General features: G+C 38.0%; 1 protein-coding gene and 1 long non-coding RNA gene across 9 annotated transcripts in view; one reads left to right on the forward strand and one right to left on the reverse strand.

Annotated features, from left to right (window-relative positions):
• MBNL3 (muscleblind like splicing regulator 3) overlaps nt 1–24988 on the reverse strand; it is a 166253-nt gene that overhangs the window by 97759 nt on the left and 43506 nt on the right. For 2 of the 8 annotated variants that reach the window (XM_058291702.2, XM_058291700.2), the window contains exon 1: nt 24681–24956. The exons of 3 other annotated variants lie outside the window; for them this stretch is intronic. The gene's annotated coding sequence lies outside the window, so the exon portion shown is untranslated. Of the gene's footprint in view, nt 1–24680; nt 24957–24988 lie in introns of those variants that run through there. 3 more of the 8 variants (XM_058291701.2, XM_023591295.3, XM_058291699.2) reach the window with 2 other exon arrangements.
• Nucleotides 24336–24988, forward strand: part of LOC131277234 (uncharacterized) — a 100925-nt gene continuing 100272 nt past the window's right edge. The window contains exon 1 of the long non-coding RNA XR_009184423.2: nt 24336–24563. This is a non-coding gene — a long non-coding RNA (uncharacterized lncRNA). The remainder of the gene's footprint in view (nt 24564–24988) is intronic.

A 24988-nucleotide genomic window follows, 5' to 3' on the forward strand; every position in this document is an offset into this window, starting at 1 on the left:
AAATAGCAAAAATGTGTGGATTTCTCATTCATAATCAAGCATAAAAACATGACCTGTATTATAAGTTAAATCTAACAAAGGCTAAGTCATCACTTTATCTAAAAGAGGTTGACTTCAATTTTTAAGGGATGAAAGAATAATGTGAAATTAGATGATGAACCTAGAAAATGGATGCATCAGAAGAACTAATCTTTCTTCTTCAGATTTATAAAAAGAAAAAACATCATCATCTGAAAACCAGTAGATCATATAAAATAAATTCAGTTAATGAAAATACTGGGCGATTATTTAAAAATCTCGCTTACTAGAAACCCCTTTTGGTAGACATCCTTCCAAAATACCAGTCCTCTTTTTTGCCTTAGTAATCAGCCTATAGTAAACATAATTGAATCTTTCTCTCATTACTGAAGATATTATAATGCTGTAAGGCAAGTATTCCTGAACATCAATTTGTATTAGAGTCAACAGCAGGTGTTGGGCCTTGGTTTCAATATAAATTAGCCTCGGGTCACATCATGGGTATTTTGTTTTTCTGACACTTAATCTCTGTTAGGTACATATTTTATTTTTCCTTATGACCAAATGCAGATAACATTCTTGTTGACTGTGGATTTCAGAGTGTTGGGTTTCACTTAATTGATACATCACTGTATTTGAAAAATGTATAGGCAGCCACCAGTAAGAAGCAAAAATGTGATCCTACAATAAAAATTCAAAATTAAATATATCATATAATATTTAAACCAAGAAAATCTGTTCTTTACAACTGCAAGATTGCAAAGTTTGATAAAGTAATAGTAAAGAAAGGAGGAACTTAAAATTTTTACATCTAGTGGAAATTCAGAAGTGAAACACTAGAAAAACACTAATTCCATATGCCAGGTTATTCACACCAATGGAAAAATCAGGAGGACCATTAGTGATAGTGGAATGGAACTGTCTCAGCTAAAGACAGAATCACAAAAACAAGCCCTATTGTATTTGCTATCCAAATGCATTTGCTATGCTAAGCAGAGGTAAGAAGAGTATACTGTAAAAACCATTTGATGCAACAGAAAAGCCATTTTCTAAAAGCAGGTGGGAACTGGAATGATAAAGCAGGATTAAGGAGAAAAAAGGGTAGGGAACAAAGCACCTAAAACATATTTGTTAGTGCCAAGCACGTAGTAGATTTTTAACAATATATATTAATGTAAATATCAGATTCTGATAAAAAGCCCAACAAAAAGTCTCTAGTAAACACTTTGATACACACACGCACACACATTTTCACAAAGCAAATTCTATTTAGGACATATCTTCCACTCTACTATCTATTTATTTGGCATTGTGGGGGTAATGCTTTTAAATAAAGTAGAATATTTGTTGCTCATTACACTGTGAATGGTACAAAGCCAAACTTAACTTTAAAGCTATGCTTCTGAAGAAAATGTGTGGTTATTCCCCAAGCATGCACAAGTGACATTTCCATTTGTATAGTATTCTTTTCCTCTATCTATAATACAGCATTCACATGCACACAGCACCTGAAAATTTTCGTACGATAAGCAGTGTTACTGATACCTGAAAACAATCTCAATGGTAAACTGAATCTCAAGGGGAAAAAAAAGAAAACACTTTAACAAATTCTTCATCTTTATTCTTCTTTTAGTTCAGATTTCTCATCCTAAATAAATGCACAAATACTTAAGGGTATGTATGATTTGCCAAGAGAAAATAATTTTCCCCTCAAATACAAATACATACTATATTAAAAGAAAGGCAAAAATTCAATAATGACACCAGTTCGTTTTAGACTCTTCTTCAACATGCTCTCTTGCACTACTATTCGGGGGATAGCTAATAATTCTTTGATCGTATTTCATTTTTTAAAAAGAACACAGAAGATTAATATTCTGTAATCTTTCCCCCCACAAACCCCCCTTATGAGCTTGTAAGTATTCTCACTGAAAAAAGTTACTTCATCCTAATACTGGTTCTGATCCCAAAATAATTTTCTCAACACCACAGTTTCTGGAACTAAAGTATTTTTAAAAATTTAAGTCACATTGCTGACCCATTAGATACTACAAAAGTTTATAAATTCACACTAAAGCCTTATTGCAATAATAGCTAATTTACTGGAACATTGTCAGGCAAGAAGGGTATCAGTAAAAATGAAGAAATTAACCTTTGTATCTTCTAATCAACCTAGATTGAAATCTTTCTGAATTTTTAAAAAAATTTTGTTGTCCCCTTAGATAGAAGATAGTGGGAGGAAACAGTATGATTTTTCTGATAATCCTGGGTCATCAATAGAAAGAAACATTAGTAATGCCTTGAAGGGTAGGTTGGGCACTTTTTTTTTTCATTTGTATAAATTCTATAAAAGGCAACTTAACATTGTGACAGAAAGCAAGTCAGTGGGCACTTTCTTAAATGGTCTCAGATGCCTGTGCATTTGGAGTCTTCATATCTCCTCTTCATAGTCATACTGGCTATGACTTCAGCGTACACCTTCCTCTACTAGCTCCCCCACAAACAACCCTTTTAATGTTCTGTGGTTTGCCAAACCAGATTCAATGAAATAAAATGCAGCAAACAATTGCTTTGTGTAAGCCTGTTAGATTTGTATCTTAACATACAAAAGACACGGGCTCAGGAGTGCTCTCAGGTAGGGCCTCAGGGACTTCCCTAAAAATACAGTTCGAATGCCTTCATGAGATCTACAGAATCTGTTAGAAGCAAACATCTAGATGTAGTATTCCATCTCTTCATGGGACATAGCTCTTTTCTTAGAAGTCAAGCCAACATTTAAGAAGCAATCGGGGAAAGTAGTCCTTGAAAGGACTGTAAAGGTCACAGAGGGCCAATAGCATGAGTGATGGGGGTAGTGGTAGACCTCACAATAAACTATGAGCAGGGATGATATTTATAATATTAAATGATCTTTACAGCATGGGCACATGCCCATCAGCACTGATGCTGCTCTGTCAGATGTACCATTTTTGTTGCTGAATCGTGGGGATGCCCAGGGGGTGGAAATGGAAAGAGAACTCTGGTCTGTGGCTATTTACCAACCAGTAACAAAGTATTCCAATGAGTACTCCAATAATTACATGGTCATACTGATGCATACTACTGGACCATCACGCTATTACTTTGTGCTCAGTGTTTGTCCACATGTATGGCAGGTTAGAAGACCTCACATGTTTATGGACATACAAGAGGTTGGTTGGACTTGGAGTCAATGGGAAAGAGGGAGGCTTGGATTTTTCAGGGAGCCTACCAGAAGAAAGCATAGTTCGGATTCCTAGGGAGAGGCAGAGCCACCTTACGCCTAACATAGGACAAAAAGGCATGCCAATCATTGGTAAATATAAGGGAAGTGGCTATCGCTACTTCGGTTTATTTATGTTGGTAAGCTCAGGAGAGCTAGTCATTGGACACATGATGATTTCTAGAGATAATTACACTAGGTTATAAGAAATATACTCTGGTAAATTTCATTTAAGGAAACTGCTGATTAAATATTAATATCCTTTACATGTGAGAGCTATATATTGCTAATGAGGATGCTTTCTTGGCGGGCACAACATTAATATGCTAACGTTTAATGGCAAAGATAACACTGTAACATAAATACATTGATGAGGACATTTTAACTACTTGGTCCATAAAGGTTGAAAGAGCAAAGTCTATCTCCCCTAGACCCAGGACTGAGCCAAACTTAGAATAGCCTCTTGTCCCAACAGTCTTTTATTTTCTCTTCCAAATTGGCTCCCTCCCTCCTTAGTGTCATTTTCAACTCTTTTCCCTGATTTTAACCCTGATATGACTAATGAACCATCACTGTATTGGAAATGGCAAACATGAAACAACACAGAAAGGTTAACAATAACCTGCATGAAGACAAGAGTAATCATTGTTAATTTGTCATTATTTGAAGTATTTGTCATCTTTTTTTCTCTTAACCAAGGAGAACTCCTAAACACAGCTAAGAACATTTATCAGCAAAAAGATTGGAAATCCCCACTCAGTTTTGGACCCTAGGAAGCTTACTGGCCAATGAGGCTACTAGACTGATTTAAAAAAAATACCAATGAAAATCGAAATGCTGGACAACAGAAGGATAGAAATGAGGTTTAAAAAATGCAAATCCAACCTTGCTGTATGCTTTATATCTTTATACTTTTAACTATACATCGAAAATTCTAAAAGCATTCATCCCTTGGCATGGAATAATGTATGAGCTCAGAGATTTTATCAGACTAACTGTAGACAGACATGTGATCTATTGTAATACTCTGTGGCCACATAAAAAGAGCAGAATGGAATGTCAAATTTGGCTTCACATTTCCAAGTAGAGATACTAGAGACCCCACTTACAGCTTTTGGTATAAAAAGACTTAAAGGACTATAGACTCCATCTAAGAAACTTTCACATCAATCTCTAATGATCTGATTGACATTTAAAGGTGAGGGAATGATTTATGAAGAGCAGATTAATAAAGCAGGAAAATTCAGTTGGATCAAAAATATAATAACAAACTATGCACACTGTGTTTACTTTGTGCCAAGCATTGTTTTTAGCACTTTCACATATATTAATTCCTCACAATAATCCTGTTAAGCAGGTACCATTACTGTCTCCATTATACAGATGAAGAAACTGACACACAGAATGATTAACAATGATGAGGAGGATGACTGGGATCAACTCAGGCAGTCTGCCTCCAGAGTCCTAGCTGTCAATAACCACTCTACTGCCTCTCGGGGACATGAAAGTAAATAAAGTTTAAGCTAAAATTTGTAGGCTCATGACAGGGATTTGAGCGCATAAAGAATTCAAGTACTTACTATAGAATTGAAAAGTTTTATTCAAATTTCAATTAACATATAATACAATTTCTGGAGGTGCTGAGCAATACCAACAACTTTACTTGAGTTTAATTGACAAATGAAATACATAGTTACACTGTACTTGTAGACTTGATGTCAAAATACGTGAGCATTTGGTAGATATGAAAGATGCAATTTGACTTCACTGTCTTGGTAGAGAATGAGCTCCTTGTTACCGGAGGTGTTCAAATGTATGTGAAGAATGCCCCAGATGTGATGTGCATGCCAGATGGGTGATAGGACTAGATTCTGACACAGAAATATACTCAAGAGTTTTGGCATACCCATCAAACATGTCGTGTCTGTCAGTCTCTGCCTCAGCACTTCTCAGATGGTAGTTTGAGACTATCTGTACCCCAGAAAATCATGTTCTCAAAGCTGTTCTGTTCCTGTGCGTGTAAACCTACTGTGAGTGTGACCTTTTGATTAGGTTACCTCAGTTGAGGTGTGGGCCTGGGTGGGTCTCAATCCTCTTGCTGGAGTCCTTTATAAATGGAATGAATACAGTGAGAGAAGAGAGAAAGCCACTGAAGCCAGAAGCTGAAAGCAAGGAAGCCCAGAAGAAAAGGGAGAGACCAGAAGATGCCACTATGTCCCTTGTCATGTGACAGAACATTGTTACAACTCAGATCCCGAAGGGCATGGATTCTGACAGCTGCAAGACCAAAGAATACACGTAGCAAGGTGTCAGACATGAGCTTTATTTATTGGGACTTATGGACAGGAGAAATTCTCTCTGGTGAGGAATGAACAAACATAAGTGGGGAATATAACCATGGACCAAAGTAGACATTATTATGGTAGTAACAGAAGAACTTGTTAACATTGATAGTAAAATAGTGGTTACCAAAAGTTCTGAGGGGAAGGGGAAGGAAGAATAGGTGGACCTTGGGACATTTTTAGGGCACTGGAATTATTCTGCATAATACTGCAATGAGGAATACAGGCAATTATACATTTTTTTTAAATTTCTCTCCCCTCCCCCCCCGTTGTCTGTTCTCTGTGTCCATTTGCTGCGTGTTCTTGTTTATGTCCACTTCTGTTGTTGTCAGCGGCATGGGAATCTGTGTTTCTTTTTGTTGCGTCATCTTGCTGTGTCAACTCTCTGTGTGTGCGGCACCATTCCTGGGCAGGCTGCACTTTCTTTCGTGCTGGGCGGCTCTCCTTGAAGGGCGCACTCCTTGCGCGTGGGGCTCCCCTACTCAGGGGGCACCCCTGCGTGGCAGGGCACTCCTTGCGTGCATGAGCACGGCACATGGGCCAGTTTCACATGGGTCAAGGAAGCCCAGGGTTTGAACCATGGACCTCCCATGTGGTAGACAGATGCCCTATCCACTGGGCCAAGTCTGCTTCCTCAATTATACATTTTGTCTAACCCATAAGACTGTATGGTTCAAAGTGTAAACCACAATGTAAACTATAGACCTTGGTTAGTAGCAATGCTTCAATGTGTTCATTAATTGTAACAAATTTACTACACTAATGTAAGATGTTATTAATAGGGGAAAATGTGAGAAAGGAGGGGGTATATGAGAATTCCCTATACTTTTGATGTAACTTTTCTGTAATCTAAAACGTCTTTAAAAATAAAGTTTTTTATATGAAAAAAAGAAAGCGCTTATGGGACTATAACTAGGAAGTGAATTGTAAAGCTCGCAAAATCTGGCCGTAACAGTCATTTACTTCATTCAAGCAATTGCTATCTTTGAGAACGATCAGTTGCTCAATCCTAGGTGGTCAACACTTCTATGAAAGAGATGGTCAACACTTCTATGAAATAGATAGTCAACGAACTCATGTTCTCAATCAAACTTTTTTATATGTCCATAAAATAACCTTAGAGACATTGGGGGCTTATAAGGATAGACTTTGGAGTTAGAATTAAGTTCAAGTCTTGATGTTGCTGTTTGGGGAGAGCTACCTAATCTCTCTGAGCCTCAGTTTCCCCTCTTTGTAAAAAGGAAATAAATAACACCAAGTTCACCGGGTTGCTGTGAAGATTTGATGAGATCATGTGTGTAAAGTGCTTATCACAGCACCTAACACATAGTAACTGCTGAATAAAATAGTAGCTGTTACTATTAGAAAAGAGTAAAAAATTACACCACCTCTTCTTTTTAAAATTTTTTTTTCCTTCCCCTTCCCCTCCCCATCCAGGCCCCACTGTTTTTGCTGTCTGTGTCCATTCGCTGCACAATCCTCTGTATCTTTTTTTGTCTTCTCTTCTTGTCTTTTCCCCTAGGATTTCCTGGGATTCGATCCTGGGAACCTCTAATTTGGAGAGAGGTTCCTCGTCAATGCACCATCTCAGTTCCTGGTCTCTGCTGAGCTTCACCTTGACTCTCCCCTTTGCCTCTCTTTTTGTTGCATCATCATTTTGCTGTGTGACTCATTTGTGTAGGCACTGGCTCACCACGTGGGTACTTAGCTTGGCGCACGGGCACTCGGCTCACCATGCAGGCAGTGGATCGCCACGCAGGCAACTTGGCTTGCATGCAGGCACTCATGTGGGCACTCAGCTCAACGTGCATGCACTCTGCTCACCACGCGGGCACTGGCTTACTGTGCAGGCACTGGCTCATCATGCAGGCATGCTTTCTCTTCTTCTTTTTCACCAGGAGCCCCAGGGACTGAACCCAGGTCCTCCCATATGGTAGTTGGAGGCCTTATCACTTGAGCCATATGCACTTCCCTGTCACTTCTTAATATAATCTTAATATTCCTTTTTTTCTCTCTAATGGTTGTTAGAGAGAAAGGGAGTTAGGCCTTCTCTGAAACTTTATCAATTAATATTCAGCATAAATGAAAAGGTATGATTAACCAGTTTATTTCCAGTCTGACATTAGATAGGAAGTTACAATTGAAAAATGTTCAGAACTATTATATATCTGTAATACAACTGCAGCCTCTACTAAAGAACTCGGGTTTAAATATAAACCAATTACTTATATTTAACATATGTGTGCTTATGTGTTGGGAAGGAACTTAATAATAAGTAGGATGTTTTATTATAAATTCATAATAAATATGTGGTCTTTTCATGTTTTTCAAATAAAAAGAAGGCACAATGTCTAATATATTTTGTTGCTAAAGCAATTTTCCAAGGTTGTAGGTGTAGTGATTTCCTAGGCAAAGACTCCTTTGGAAGGCTACTAGATTTGATATGCTGTAGAAGGTCAATTGTAAAAGACACAACGGGTATACTTGACTTTGTTTTTGAGATTTGCTTTATTTCACGTGAATTTGTGTAGCTTGTTGACTAGAGACAGATAAATTAGTCCACACACCCCACCCCACCCCCGTTTGCCAACTGCTGTAGCCTTACTATACATATACAGCTACAATTTTCAATTTGAATATTGTAAGAATCAGATTCCTGCCAAGAAAATGGACATAGACCTTTGGATGTCAACATGGATATCTCGGAACATTAATGCTGTTCCAGGCACTGAGGCTAAATGTTCAAATGTAAGCTAACGATTTGAGACAAGTTGGAGTTCTGATGACAAACATACACAAGGGAAGTCAATAGAATTTGAATCAGAAGAAGTTAATAAACTAAACTCTGCAAGGTGGTAAGTCATATAAGATCAGGCTTTCCTAGCTTTGGCAAGGACAAGATACTTGGTATCCTAAAATAAATGTTCCTCTTAATGCAGCTGGTCAGAGATGTTACTGAAAAGTCATTCTAAGAGGGATTATGTTTTGCAATACTCTCTCATTACTCACTTTTTTCTTCCTTGCTGGAATTTTTCCACTTCAAGCTCAACAAACAAGATATCACTTCTTTGTATTTATTTCAAAATTAATCATTATACACCCACCAAAAAAAAAAACCAAGATAATGCAGTAAAGACTTTTGGAAAAATAAATGTGTCTGTGTTTCCCATTTTAATTCCTTTAATTTCAATATGTAAGCCTCATTGTTAAATATCATTTCACTGAGCAAAAAGGACTCGAAGAATGCGTTACTGTTGATATTAAATGCAAAAAGATCTGTTTGCAAATTCTATTTTCTTTACTGGATTCAAATAAAGAGTCACAATAATAATAAATTAGAGAGCAGAAGAGGAGCTAAGATTCCTAGGAGTTATAGTAAAATAGAACAAGGCCTTTGGAGAGATATAAGACTAAATTAATTAGATACAAGATGCAAAGAGTTCACAACTTGATTACCAAGCTGTTGGATTCTCTCAAAAAAAAAAAGCCTTAATTTAAACCAACCAAATGAACTTGCCTTCCTTTGTGATTCTTCCAATTATCAAGCAAACAGTTGCAAATCTTTGAACATAGGCTTTATAAGCCCATTCATACTATTATTTCAGAGTTTGGATCTGCTTAATCTTTTTACTTGAACTAAGTAAAAGGTTATCCCCAGTAACATAAATGTGAAACTCATTTGGTTTGCTTCTCTATTTAGGATGCTATAGAAATCCATTTTCTCAAGTATAAAATGATAAGGAAGACATTTAAATTAGAAACCATAACCAAGACATTAAAGAACAAAATTTATGTAATTATTTTAGAAATGTATTTAACAAATATTTTCCTTGGAGTGGAAGTAGGGTATCTGTTCATCTAAATTACTGTTGCGTTTGGACAGTGTGTTGTTCTCTTAGCATGAAAATGTCATTAAGCTATTTCGTTGTACAGTGCAAAGCATAAACCATAATGTAAAATATAATCCATGGTTAGTAGCAATGCTCCAATATGTGTGCATCAATTGTAACAAATGTACCACACTAATGAAAGATGTTGTTAATGGGGAGAAGTGGTGTGGGAGGGGCAAGGGTGGGGTATATGGGAATTCCCTATAGTTTCCCTGTAACACTTATGTAATCTAAAACTTCTTTAAAAATAAAGAAATAAATGTATATTAAAAAGCTATTTTGATTTCTGCCAATGCAGTATTCTTAAGTTCTTATCAATCAATAAGGTTTGTACGGTAAGTTGAAATGCAGCCTAAAAATCCAAAAGTTGAAATTTTAAAAATTATATACATATATATATATAAGTACAATGCAGACCTAAATACTTACATGTATTTGGGGGGTATAGTTTTAATTCAATTTAATCCTCAGAATATGGTATTGATCTCAACCATCAATTCCAAGGTGTTTCACCTAAAAAACCTTTTACCCTAGTGAAACATGTGGCAAAATAAACGCAGTTTGGGAGATGCTGATTTAGATAATTAGTACCTCTGTAATAACTTCAAAGATTTAAGTTTTTCAACATGTAACAAAATTTGTGTCATTTTCCTCTTTTGAGTAAAAAGGGATCTGCAGAAACTCAAAGCATTAATACTTTCTATTTGACTAGAAATCAACCTAAAGATTAAATTAAAGTCTTAAGTTAGACATATTTTGTACCAATCATCATCAACTTCTGAGAGAGGAAGAAAAAAGTATGGCCATCCAGAAGAAAAAATATGGAGGGTAATTTAAAAGGGAAGAATGGAATCTGGACCTGAGTTGTTTCTTTTTTAAATTACATGTTAAAAGTATTAAATCCTAGAAAAACCAGATGCAACACAAGGAAGGTCCTGCCCCATGTCCAACTTTGTGAAGGAAAGACACTAAATCCCAGTCTAAAGTCAAATCACACAGTAAATGTATATCCTTGGTAATTACATTTGGATCCTTCGTTAGTTTTTATAGCTTTCTCCACTCTCTTTGATTTTCATTGAGCCTGAGCTACAGAGATATGGCATTCACATTTTCACTAATTCGGTAGCACATTATTACCTTTGATGCTGTTTAAAAACAATCTTATCTATTATTTTAGCTGAATTCCACTGGCTATTTTTCTGTTGTTCAAACCTATCCAAATTTTTTCATAACAAGTTTAATCCAATACCTTAATGGCAAAAATAATAAACAGGATCCAAAACAGGCTCACCAGAGTTCGGCACAGATTACTTAATCACACTGAAAAAAAAACGCTGTGTAGATTGACAGAGATGCTAGATGAGCAAGGCCTAAGGTAGACACTCAATACATATTTGTTGATTTTCAGACACTTCATATATTCTACATTTGATGAATATAAGTAGAATCAGTGACCAAGTTCTGCATCACCAATGCCTCTTCTTATCTGCCTGTACGCATGTTCAGATCACCCCTTCCCTGAAAACAGCAACAAAACTCTTCCTTCCCTTGATCCTATTTCCTTGTGAAGTTTCCAACATCTTTCATCCTTCATGATCAAATATCTCAAAAGAGATATCCACTTACTCCACTTGTAAACTGGTTTCTGGTCTCTCAAAGGTCATCAATGATTTCGCAAATGCCAAAACCAGTCCTGTCCCATCCTGTCCCAGTCCACGCCCTGACCTGTCGGTGTCCACCCCCCCCCCCCCCCCGCGTTCCCTGTCTTCTAGTCTTTCTTGCTTCTGCTTCTATTAACTCAAGAGGATTCCATCTCCTTTGGTACTTTCCTCCAGCTGACTTTGCCACACAAAGGGGTGAGGGATTGATTCCAAAGGTCTTGAGTTATTTTCTCTGCATTCTGGACAATATAATCCAGGATTGTGCTAGAATTTTCTACGTGGCTATTTCACCTGCACTTTCACGCAACATCATTTCAAACTCCTGATTCCCCACTCTTTATCTGCCTCTCAAGTCTCTTCCTCTGGTATTCCCTATCCTACTGCAACACCATTTACCAGTCCTTCATTCTCTCAGGAGAAGGAAGAGATTAATGTCGACTTGACTTAGGAGGAAAGATGTCTGCCCTGATGGATAAAAGTAGGCCATGCCCACAAAATGGCCCCTAAACAATAAAGAGAATGTGATTAGACAAGGAAGAAGTTATTGGTGTTTAAGAGCAGAGGATTGTATGTAAAAACTGAGCAAAGACTTGAAGATGAGATTTTTTTAGCCTTGTATCTATTAGATGCCAAAGAGAGTGTATTTTATAACTAAAGGAAATTGTGTCATAACACAATGAAAACACCTAGTAAAGCATCTGGCACACAGTAATTGTTCGATAAATGTCAGTTGACTCTGAATAAACACCTATTATAGGATGTTTTTATTGGGTGTGAAAATGGGGGTTCAAATTTTATTCCTATATATAAACCTCTGCCTACAGATATTAAGATGGCTTTAAAAACATAATACGTTCCTGGAGGTGAAGGTGGTTGTAAACGTTGGTTTTCCTGCCACCCAAGAGCAGCAAGAGTCAATCTGTCATCCTGCCTGCCAGCATAAGGAAGTGTCAAGGGAAGTCACAGGCCTCAGAAATCTTATACCACTATATACTCCCAAGCAAATCAGAAAAAGCTCTTAACACAAAAGCAACGGTTGTTGATTTTTTCTGACTTCCTATTTCCTAAGTGTGTTCTGATCTAGAAAGCTAAGAGTACGAAGTCTCAGAAGTATGGAAGACTGTTTTCATAATCAGGCCATTTATTGATTCCCTTTACAGGGTTCCAAGGAAACACAACACATTTTCACTTAAAAACAAATAAACAAACCTGCCATTTTAAGAGGGGTTTTTATTTTAATCATTACCCAATATGAAGAATATGAGCCAGAGCTCCTCTCCTAGATGACCAGGCTTTTGTTTTCTTTATGGCCAATCATTGCAGGCCTCCAGAAAATGTTAGTGGTTGTAATTCTTGTGACCAAAGGGCTTTCTTCCTTTATTAATTAAGAAAAACTCTGCCAACAGCAATACCAACATTTTAACTATTTTTTTATGGCCAACAGGATTCCATGAACATAAGGAATGTGATATAAGTGATTACCAAGCAAAAGAATAGCAAATCCTGCATCTCTCCTTCCTTCCTGCTTCCTTCCTTTTTAGAAAAAAAGTTTGCCCCCACAGTTTCATTGCCTCCTGAAGAACATATCCATCTGCCAAAGGCCTTAACTTCTGCGCATTCCTTAAAAGTTCAAATGTAATTTGTAAGATGTGTTACATAAGCTCTCATAATATTTCCCAAACAGACTCAGAAAAGCTAGAATACTATGCAAAATGGATGAAAGCTTGGGGTTTAGCTGGATTTACCACACCCTCTCACATAGCTGTTACTTATCACTACTAACTTGCCAAATATCCCATAAGAAAAAATCCAGAAGGCTAAACTGAAAAGAGTAGCTGAAATCCCAAAGCAATGACTAATTGTGTTTGTCTAAAACATACAACTAACCACATGCTTGCTGCAGCTGAAAATCCTGAACAACTCACACTCAAAAATCGCCCACACCTTATTCCACCAACTCTTTATTGCTCTATAACTGTTGTTTATGGTGAAGTAGATGCCATATGCAATGGTATCCTCTGGCCCTAAAACATATGGATTATTGCTTTTCAATCAGCTGTAAGAAAAGGAATAAGAAACAGTTTAAACCTATCACTCCCAGGATCTGAAAATGTATGGTTTCACCCATCAACATTTTTTAGTGTTATCTTCATAAATGGAGCAATACAGAGAAGAGGGTTGTTTTGTGGTTTGTTTGTGTTTTTTTTGTGGTTTTATGGGGGGTTTTTTGGTGATGATCTAATTCTTTATTATGATGTTTAATTTGTTTTACATCTCTTTTCATAAATTGATTACTAATTAGCATAAGTCTGATTCTGGTCTTAAGTTTTAAAAGTGGTTTACCTGAGGAGGGAGATAAGAATTCATTTACAATCATAGAGTTTAGTTACCAACTCATTAGAGCTGAGATTATATTTTATTTTTAGAGCAGTAATTTAAGATGAATGTTTAAATATCTATGATTAAAAGTTGAATTGCACTTAAACTCCTCAGAGCTGGAAAGCGGCAGTGCTTTAAGGCACTAAAGGAGGCCCACAGGAAGAGACCTTTAGGAAAGAAGTCAAAATGCCTGTGACAGAAAGGGATTTAAAGGTGGATGGGAAGAAACTGGGGTTGGGATGAGGTACAGTGCGGGACAAGATTCTTATTATTCTACCGGAAATGCAAGAGTATCTCAGAGGGCAGTATTTCCCCCCTACCCCATACAATTATTTAATTCACAAGAAGGAACAGGCAGAAATTATCCAGACTTCTAAGGATGTTTCCAATCTCCTAATGGATTGTACTCAGTACTTAATTCTACATCTGATCATGCAAGTAAATCTTTTTACTACTACTGAGCTTAATTCCCATCACTACAAAAAATGATTTTGAAAGGTTATGTGACTATTGTATCCTTTATTTGTATAATCATTCCAACATTAATACTCTAGGTATATTTAACAGACTTTCAGTTTATGCCTCCCATCCACAATTTTAAAAATTCACTTTAATGTGTGCCTTTGTTCATTGCAGAAAAAAAAATAGCCATCTGCAGATTTCCTTCCAATGTATGGTAGATGTATACATTTATATTTATTTATGAATCAGCTTCTTTTCTTCTTGCAAACATATATTTTCTTATATGATCATTTTCTGTTTTTAAAAACCAAACCCATTTTTGAGCTCTTTTAACTTAAATTTAACTCATCCTAAAATAAACTAGAATTTTCAAATACATTTAATTATTTTAGACAATTCTTTTGACACTTAGCACCCCACATCAATCATCTCAAGATTTTTAGTAAAGAAAAATCATGTCCTTTTTGGCTTCAGTTCCTAGCTAGTTTTCTTTTGTGTCATGTGTTCCAGTATTACCACTTGGTAAATACGTAATACATAAAGTTTCTCCCCTCAGGGTTACAAGATTCCTTAGACATTAGACCTTATAACATACCTATAACAATATGTCTCACTTCTCAGTGTGAAAAACAGACACCTAACAGTCAAGGGACTTAACCAACACTACTCAGTATGTCAGTACCAAAGCTCCCAGTATCCCCTGACCATCTTCCCCTCAAAAAGAGGAAAAAATCTTTCTGACCCAGTTTCAAATAACATCCATGAAAACACTGACTTGTGAGCTTTTTTTTTTTTTAAAGATTTATTTTTTTTATTTTTTTTATTTTTTATTTAATTCCCTTCCCCTCCCCTCCCCCGGTTGTCTGTTTTCTGTGTCTTTTTGCTGCGTCTTGTTTCTTTGTCCGCTTCTGTTGTCGTCAGCGGCACGGGAAGTGTGGGCGGCGCCATTCCTCGGCAGGCTGCTCCCTCCTTCGGGCTGGGCGGCTTTCCTTATGGGTGCACTCCTTGCGCGTGGGGCTCCCCTACGCGGGGGTCACCCCTGTGTAGCAGGGCACTCCTTGCGCGCATCAGCACTGCGCATGGCCAGCTCCACACGGGTCAAGGAGGCCCCGGTCTTGAACCGCGGACCTCCCATGTGGTAGACGGATGCCCTAACCACTGGGCCAAGTCCGTTTCCCATTGTGAGCTTTTTTTGACAGCAAGTTAGAAATAACTTACATCCTAATATCATGTGCATGGATCTGAAATAAGTCTCACCAGAAATACCTAACCTCACTACATGATGCATTCTGATATGTTCTTACTGTCTGTTCTATTCAATTTGGTTTGAACGAAATGCTAGTCACAACCGACTGAATTTATTTCATTATGCACTAATGAGTTGTAGCCCACCACTTGAAAACTACAGTGATAGAACAAATAGGCTTTACTAATATCACAAGGCAACGTTGGCTGAAAATATAGTCGGGTGAATCTTCATTAATTTCAATGCCACTGGTTCAGACTGTGGTAACTAAACCTGAACCAGCTTGAAATATATTTTTGGATAACTTATAAGGAAAGGGTTTACTGAAGAAAATAATAATGTCAAGGAGATGGAAGTGAGTATTTAATCTCTTAGAACACGCACGTCTAAGGTTTTTCAATCATTATTTATATGAAGCTGTGCTATTAATTATACTAAGAGTCTTTAATAGTGAACTAACAGGATATCTACATAGAGAAACTTTGTTAGCTTTCATACAAAACATTTTATAAATCAGAACATTGTCTTTTAAATCTGTGCTAGCAAAATTTCAGTGCACTCCTAACATACAAATTCAAGAGTCTTAAAAAAAATAGTCACATTTTGAAATATAACCATTTTAGATCATTCAGTCACTTCTTTGGTTTATATATCTGCTTGAGGCATCAACTATTAATAACAACAGAAACAGGTATATAGTTCATTTCAGAGTGTTTTAAACTTCAAAAAACCCTTTCACTTTTGTGAACTGGTAAAGACCAGCAATCCCTGGATTACTGAATATTTAAAAAGCATACAATGACATTTGCCAGACCCAAAAATGAAACCTAATATTTGGCTTGTTCTGCATGGGACTGATTACTCAATCCCATGAAGAAATCCAGGTAACTGCCATCAATGATTGCCTGTATTTTAGAGGTCCACCCACCTCTGCCACTCCCTCTACCAAATCTAGAAGATATGAAAGAAATTACATTTTCAAGGTAAAGGACCAAGCCGAGTTCAGGAGTGTCTGTGGGGATGAGAGGGGTGGTGGTGGTCACACAACTTCCCCTCCTGAGGAAACATATACTAAAGACCTCAGAACAGAGGTCTTTTCACCTTTTATTAATATAAACATTTAATGTTTTGGCTAATCGGAGGCTTAGGAAGCTAAGGGAGTGAAGGGCAGGCCAGAAAATGAGGAATTCCTAGATGAGAATCCAACGTCTGTCTTATTCTGTTTTTGCTCTAAATCACTGCCAAACTCTACACACCTCAGCTGTTTTATAGCAGGCAAGGATCACACTGGGGACAAAACTGTTTCCTGGAAATGTCTTTCTTTAAATGGTTAATATTACAGCCCTCAAAGCTACTTCCACAAAAGGTAAAGCACCCTTTGTGCATATCATTTTTCTTCCTTTTTATGAGGGGATAAAAATGGAAAATCTGTGTCCTGCTAAAGTGACCTTGAAAAGAGATCATTCGTTCCATTTCTAAGTTCTTGTCTACATTAGTAATGATCGCCCGATTAGAAAACTGAATCATGTGATCTTAAAGTTTTTTAAAGTTGCTGTAATGACTTAGGCCGTTAATACTTGGCAAGTTCGAGGCCCTCATCTTTATTTGGCCCCTCTCCACAGGGCCATGAACTTGGAGGAAATTCCCTTCCTGTCATGTCATGATTTGACAACCTATGACATGGGAAAGTGTGAGTTGGCCCCTGTCATGAAAAGCTTAGTTCTCCATACCACGACTCACCACATTCTTATCTAGCTCTGCCCGTGATGCATTGTACTCTTCAAAGGGTAGAACGTGGTTTCACTTTCTCCTTACCACTTCATGATAAAAGCAACATAGGTGGCCTGGTCTCTTCATGGCATTTAATGAATGGTCCCCTTTACCTGGATTTGGACTGTTGGCCCTGCCAACCAGTCACTGAATGGCAGGAAATGCCCTCCACAGCAATCACTATTGTGTAAATAGAGCTATAAACTTTCTAAAGCCCATGCAATGCCAGACCCCAAATTGCATGTGCATATGTGTATGGCAGGGAGGGGGTGTCTTGATTGTAAAAGTACTGACTTACAAATTAAACTCAAACCACATGATAACAGTCCACAAAATATACAAAACAGGCAGTCCAGTGACAGATTTATTATGACCTTACAGAATAAAACAAAATATCTCTCTATGGAAAAACACTACTACTTTTGACACAACTTGCCCCCAAATAGGAAGTTGAAAGCAAATCAGTAAGCTGTGGTCTCACTAAGTTATGAAGGAGACCAATGCAACCAGTGTTTCCTGTCACTGCTTGTCCCTGTTCCTGAGAGCCTCTGCCTGAACCGTTTTCTTAGATGGCTAAAAATATTACAGACATTTCTTTGGGGACAGACAGAAGGCAAATCAGGAGGGCTATTATATGATTTAGGCTTGAAAGTGAAAAATGTAACTTTTACAAAATTCCTTAGCACAGGTCACATATGCAGTCACTTGAAATACTGCATTTTAAAAAATACAGGAATAATAGACTATGTTAGCAAAAGTGTTTAGAATCATACATTAGATAACCTTGCAATTTCCTTTTAATTTATGATCAGTATTCAGAACCACCATTTTCGTGCACCTGATTAATAACTACAGACTATAATACCCCAGAGAACTAGCCTCTAGAGTTGGTCCCCCCGCCCCTGTCCTCACCACACTACAACCCGGCTTGTGCAACTGCAAGCGCGTGCATGCATGAGAGCACTCAAAGTGAATCGAAGTTTAGATCTTTTCATTATTATTACTATTATTATCACACTTTTCACAAAACATGGAGATATTCTGGTCTTTTCTGAGTAAATTACAGTTGAGATCCTTTTATTATTATCATCATCATCACACTTTTCACCAAACACTGAGATATTCTTGTCTTTCTCCAGCATTGTGAAATGCCAAGTCCTACCCCACATTTTTCCAGCCTGTCAACTTCTCAATCAAAAATAGCTTTAGAGGGGGAGTTTCACAGTCAGAAAGTAAAAGCAATTTGCCCTCATAATATTGCTGCATTGAAGCGCTCAGTATGTTCAAATAAATCCCCCACCAAAATCAGGTTTACCTCACTTAGAGAGAAGATTAATAATTGATAGAAGGGCATATAGTCGTCAGCCAAAATTCTCACTAAAATCCAAGGTCTTTCTCAAAAAAAAAAAAAAAGTCCCTCCTTTGGGGAGCCTGTCAATCGGAATGCAGCCAGGACGCTGGCTTCAGAGAGCCAGCAGAGTGCTCACTGAAACCCCTGTGGTCTGAAGCAGAGCCCACCACAGACATGTATAAAACTGATCAGATTACACAGGCACCCTCCACTCCCCACCCCCAACATCATGTATTCGGAAACCCTTACACATAAAACGTGACCCCATAATGTATACTATTTTTCACTTCACACTTCCGAGTGAGCTAATAAGGTTTCTCTTCAAACTGTCCAATTACTTAGGGGGAAAGCGGTTATCAACGAGTGAGGAGTTCCCATTTTTTTCTCAAAATCACTTCCAGAAAGGAATACACCTCCCTTCTTTGGGATTCTCATTAATTCCAGACAGTAAGAACTTCCTTTTTTTTTTATGTACCAGGGGGCTGGGGAGTGAATCCAGGACCTCAGATGTAGGAAGCCGGCACTCAACCACTGAGCTACATTCGCTTCCCTGAGTTGGTTTTTTCATTTTTTCTGCTTGTTGTTTGTTTTTGCTTTTTCCGGAAGCCATAGAACCGAACCCTGGACCTCCCGTGTGGGAGGCAGGAACTCAACTGCTTGAGCCACATCCACTCCCCTGGACGGTACGAAGTCTGAGAAATACCAATGCCTCCTTTAACAAAATAACACCTATAATCAGGCCATTTATTGAATGCCTACTTTTCAGAGGTCAAATACCAGCTCTTCACTGGGCCACTGGGGTGACATGTGATCCCCACTACTGTGCCATGGGGTCTGATTGAATATGTCTCTCCATATTTAGGTAGAACTCAGAAAAACCACTATATAGTATATGCATTCAATCTGAATAAACCACCTTAACATTATGTGACAATGTAATTTTCTGTTTGTCAAGCAAATAACTGAAAAGTTAGACTATATAATATATAGCCAAGTTAATACTATACACAGTGCTTTGTTCTGTCTTGTTTTGTTTTCTCTCATAAAAGTTGAAGCCTACAAAAACAAATGGTGAAACGTAAGCTCTCTGACTTTTTAAATCTCTCGTTTTGCTAACAGGCTCCCCAACATATCCCATTGTTTGGTTTTCTTCATAATGCCACATAAGGAGAGGGCGCGAAAGCTGTACCTAAAGACGGATGGTCCTCTGGACACAAAAGATGATTGTGGTGGATCTGAAATGGCAGTTCCTGTCTCTTCTACACGTGGACTTTGCTTTCTGCGTACAGTAAAAAGAGGAGCTATTCATACCTGTATCTTGGTAAATAAAAACCTATGCAAATTCAACCTCTAAATGGGTAATCAGTGTCTGACTGAAAATGAGACAGCTCCCACTGTCCTTTTTTGGTTTTTGCCTTTGGCTCCATCATTTGCTAAACTATACATGGTATGAGGCATTGGAGTCAGAGTGCTTCTCATTTTGTTCGTTTTGAATCTAGTGAAATAACGTGAAGAACTGTTTCTACATAACTTCGTGATGAAGACTGATTTCCATGGAATGTGGGGAAGGTATACTCAAAACCACTACTGGAGACAGAAAAATAGCAGCTAGGTTTCAGGCATTCCTAGAGGTCTAAGTTCAAAGGTTACCTTTCCTACCTTTTTTCTTGACTTGTTAGGGAGTTACTACTGTGCCTCTATTCAACCTAATGTTCAGTCTGTTGTTATTGCTGATTTTATTTTTTGTCAATAAAAAGAGGCAATGTTACCTGAAATCATAGGAAGAATGTTCATAAAATACAAGAAAAGTTAGAAAGATCCTAATGTATTATTTTATTCATTCAACAAACTTTTACCGAGCTCATACTATATGGGGATGAGATAAGATGATCTAAGGAGGTTACTAGATTCACAAAAACCTGAATGATTCTGAAGAAATCTTTCTCAAATTTCCACACCAGCTGCAGGTGATGCTACTAAGCTCAGGTTTCAAAAAATCTGACGGGAACAATTTTAAGCCAATTTGAATGATCCAAAATGGAAAAGAAGACCCAGTAAACCACCAATCCCTAGGATGCTCCCATGACCTAAGGAGATCAAATAGCCTGCCAGAATCCTCCAGTGCCCACCCCCTGCATTTCTGTCCCTACTGCCTATTTCAATTGGAGGCCCTTTCTTTCTGGACCCTTCGAGTTCACTCACTGTGCAGGCATAAAACAAACTCCTGCCTAAAATCAGAAACAAATCACTCTTTCTACTCATGAGCCAACTTAATTGTTCATGGAAATGGGACTTGAGAGTGGACATAATATTTTAACAAGCATGCCTAATTGATTCCTAAACCTCTAATCAGGCTCCTTTTTTTCCCCTTTCTTAACACTGCTCTCATGGCTTTTATAAAGAGTTCCGGGATTACTATGCTTAAACTCCTAGAAATTCCCCATATGCATATAGAGGGAGAACATCCACACCACACGTATACACACATACTGGCATACACAGGTATTTAAATCAAGACTCCTTTCATTCTTGCTGCTTCTTGAGTTCTGAGCAATGCAGCCCTTTTCTGTAAGTTAAAGGACTAGATTTCAACATTCACAGCCCTGGCTCTTTTCTTCAGATTCAAAGAAAGATCACTTATGTCAAATATTTATTGTTCTTAATTGTAAATCCCCCCACCCCCTGCGTCTCGTTATTAGAATTGGAGGATTGCTGTTTTTTAGAAAAGGATATTTTTCTATAATCTTCCAGGGAGAAATCAATGCTTCTCTGTATAAATTGTTTGAAATCAACCACTAATTTTCACACGTGCACACGTGTTTTTGTGTGTAGGTGCCTTGCAAACTTGGGAGTACCTTTATTTTTCAAAGAAAGATGATAAGGCCCCTCTTCCTAGATTATATTATTTTCCCCATCAGTCTTAAAAACACTGTCACTCAATTTAATACCAAGTAGAATCAAATGATGGGTTTAAATAGGCTCTTTTGTAGAATGACCTGGGAGGGAAAAGCTTTTCTGACCCATTTCAGGACACATGGATGCTATTCACACCATGATAAAGTAATTGATACCTTATTTATTCCAATTCTTAAAGTTGCCTTCCCAACATTGTCATTTGGCTGATGAATAGGAAGAGTAGGATGCCACTGATCAACCTGATTTCCTTAGGATCTGAAAGCCCACGTTAATACAGATTTAATTGTTGCTTTTGTGGTCATAATTTTTGTTTTTTGGTTGGCTGATAATCAAACTACCTGCCCCCAGACACAGCTGATTCTCGTAGGGAAAAAATGACCACCTAGTTTTATCTGAGGCACAGGTTCCTTTTTGTTTTTGAAGTGAGAACATTATCCCTCCTATGGAGAGCCAGAAAATATCCACAAAGAAGCTCAACTTATTATTCCTGTTTTCTTGACATCACATACATTTATAATAGAGGGACATCCATCTGTTCAACCCACTAGACAACATAATAAGAAAACAACAGTATGAAAGGCCCTTGATGAAGTAAAGGGGAGTATAGCCTGCATGTTCTTTCAGACACTTGATCGTTTTAACATGGCAACAACTATTATCTAACTTTAATTACAGAATCAAATTACTTGTCAAACATGTACTGTAATTTATTCTAGCCTGCTATGCCCCCAATCTGTTTGTAATCCTATCACACAACCTTATTTACTTCAAAACTGAAAAATCATGCCACCTCTAAATTTATTGTACCATAAGAAGGAAAAGTGTAAAATTTCAGGAATTGAAAACCATGAAAATCTTCATCAATTTAGGGCTTCTCACCGACGCTACACATGCACACACACACAAATGAAGACAGCTAGGTGGAGAACAAAATCATACTCATTGACTTTACTGTTAATACCTGCACAAGAACCGAGAGACTGCCACCACTCAAAAGTGCCAGCATTGTACAGCCACTCAAGAGACAAAACCTTTTTTTCCCAAGCTGCTGTGATGACTTTTTCATATTGTAGAGTTGGACAGATAATAATACACCTACTGGTCAAAAGGACAAATGACAAAGGTGCCTGCAAGTACAATGCCAGGTAAGAAAACTCATTTGATGCAAACAGAATGCAGGCAATTAGGGGGATAAACATTCTAATCTATTTTCAACTTTTAGGATCATGCAAATGCACAAAAATACCTTCTGTTAAAATTAAAAGCCGGGTACAAATTCTGCTCCTCTGTGAGTTTATAAGCTATTCGTTTTTCTTTTTAACTCAAAGTTTATTAAGCATTTACTTTGGGAAAAACATTGTTTAGGTAAAGGGAATACCAAGGATATTTTGGCTCCCAACTCAAAATCATAGGTTTTATCTCCCTTACAAAGCATCTGTTGTGAAATGCCTGGAGTGGACAGTTGATGTAAGAAAGGTACTTTATAATAGTCCTGGGAATCATTCATTATGAGTTCTTAAAGCAGTAAAGGAATATTAGAAAAATGAAGTAGCTCTTAGAAACAGAGCAAAGCAAGCAGTCAACCCCTCTAGCCCACCACTACACCAATTCTCTATCAAAATATATTTTTCTAACAAACACCTTCACTTTTATGTTCATAAAAGTTCTCTCATCTCATTGCTATATGAGGCAGCCAAAGGATAACTGGCACAATTTCATCCCAATGTCTCCTATACTAGTTTAGCTTGTCTATTCTGGCCCCAAGGTTTAATATTTGCACATTTTGTAAAGAGAGGATGTATTTGGTCTGGGGTCATTCAGCAGCAGTATATCCAGAAGCAAAGGTTCCTGAATTAGGATCCAAGTATGGGATCACTAAAAATGGGAGAAGTTCTTTTTGGTCATGCCCCCCACCCCCAATGCAAGAATCTCCTGCTCTACCTGCAGGAACTCTCCTTTCAGATATGAAAGAATGAAATGTACCACATTTCTCACACTTAACAGTTATCTGAAAAACTGACACAAAATTTATTACACAGTAAGTTCCATTGTAAGGAGTTCAGTTCTTTATTTCTAGGTGGAGTACGGCACCTGGGCAGGAAAACTGCATTGTGCTTTAAGAAATGCAAAACAATCTCTCCGCCCTTGCCAGACACTTGCTAACTTTAGTAGCAGAGGGCTCTTGACAATCAAGTGGCTTCTACTGTTTGGGGAGAAGTGAATAGAGGTAGGATATCAGCCGGGTTGGGCTATGGACGGGATTTAGGGAAGTTTTGATAAATGTGAAAGGGTAGCTTCAAAGTATTACACATTAGGAAAAAAAATGTTTAACTTAATTTAAAAAAAACCATTAAGGACTAGATTTGCATAGGCATAAGAGAAAAAGTGACTATAACCAGAAAAATCCGAGGTCTCTAAAAAGCCTCAGTGTCAATATGCCTTTCATCAGGAAAACAAAAAACTCAGATGAACTCTGTTAAGCTCAGCTATCTAGTCATTTTCGGCTATAGCAACAGTTTCTTTTCCAACCACTATATCAGCAATCACCCAAAGACTTCGTGATTAAACCAAGAAGCCAGCATAGTGAAAAATTAGCCATCATTTCAACACTAAATCTTGCAATTGTTTCGTGTTTTGCGATGTGCTCCCATGAGCTCCATACATAAATAGTTGTAGGGAAGTTGTAAGGATCAGTGCCCAATTTACAAACAGCGATTTAGGAACATCTAGGAGAAACAGACTCCTCGAAATCCACTACCCTAGTTAGCGCAATACATAAAATTTCCCCTCACTATCGTATCTATATATACTTATCATTAGACAGCTGTCACAAAACACATAGTAGGTCCACGACAATAATAAAACTAACACCAATGAACTGCCCAAATGTCAACTTTCATTACTTGTCTTGATTTCATTTCGTTTTCTTACCCTAAAAGCTTCTTGTGTGAGTGTTAAAAACTAAAGTTTCCCTTTTAATAGTCTCCTAAAATGCTAAGCACCCGCATGCTCTCCAGTTCTGGGCAGTAAAAGAAAGCTGCCCAAATGTGCTGATCGCGAGCGGGAAAGACATGATTCCGCAAGAAGCTGTGGCACTGCTCAGGATATCGCACGAAAACGAGGAAATTAGTTGTTAAAGGCATTTGTGGATGAGATGCCATGCAAGGAGTTCCTTTAAATTTGCAAGAGAAGGAGGAGGAGGAGAGGGACACGAAGGAAGAAAAGGAAGAAGAGTTGAAAAAGAGGAGGAGGAAGAAGACTGACCCAGACTCTAGAATCACAACAAAGTAAGTTGCAGAATTACTTTTCTTTCCATTTGCCATTTTGAAACATAAAGTTTGAAAACCGTTTTTCTGCCGTCGGGCTTCCTAGAAAGGCAGACGCCAAATCATCTCCAGCCTTACCTTATGCTGCCAGCGCAAACCCAGAGGCTAAGGGGCCCTGCTCTCGGCGGCAGCGGCGGGGGCAGCGACAGCAGCACATGCCATCTGTTAGCGGCAGAAGCAAAAGCAGCGCTGCGCGTGGTAGCCCCGGAGCTGGGAGAGCCTTTAGCAGGGGTGTGTACTGAATGCCGCCATTTTAAAGCAAGGCTCCAGAAATCATTAGATATAAGCAAATTAAAGCCCGCCCCACCTACAGAACTTCACGGCTGGGACGTGCTACCCAGCTGCAAGTCCGCCGCCCTGGGGGAGAAAATGTCAAGCCGAGAGAC

Source organism: Dasypus novemcinctus, chromosome X (genome assembly GCF_030445035.2).
Source record: "Dasypus novemcinctus isolate mDasNov1 chromosome X, mDasNov1.1.hap2, whole genome shotgun sequence".
NCBI classification, from domain to species: Eukaryota; Metazoa; Chordata; class Mammalia; order Cingulata; family Dasypodidae; genus Dasypus; species Dasypus novemcinctus.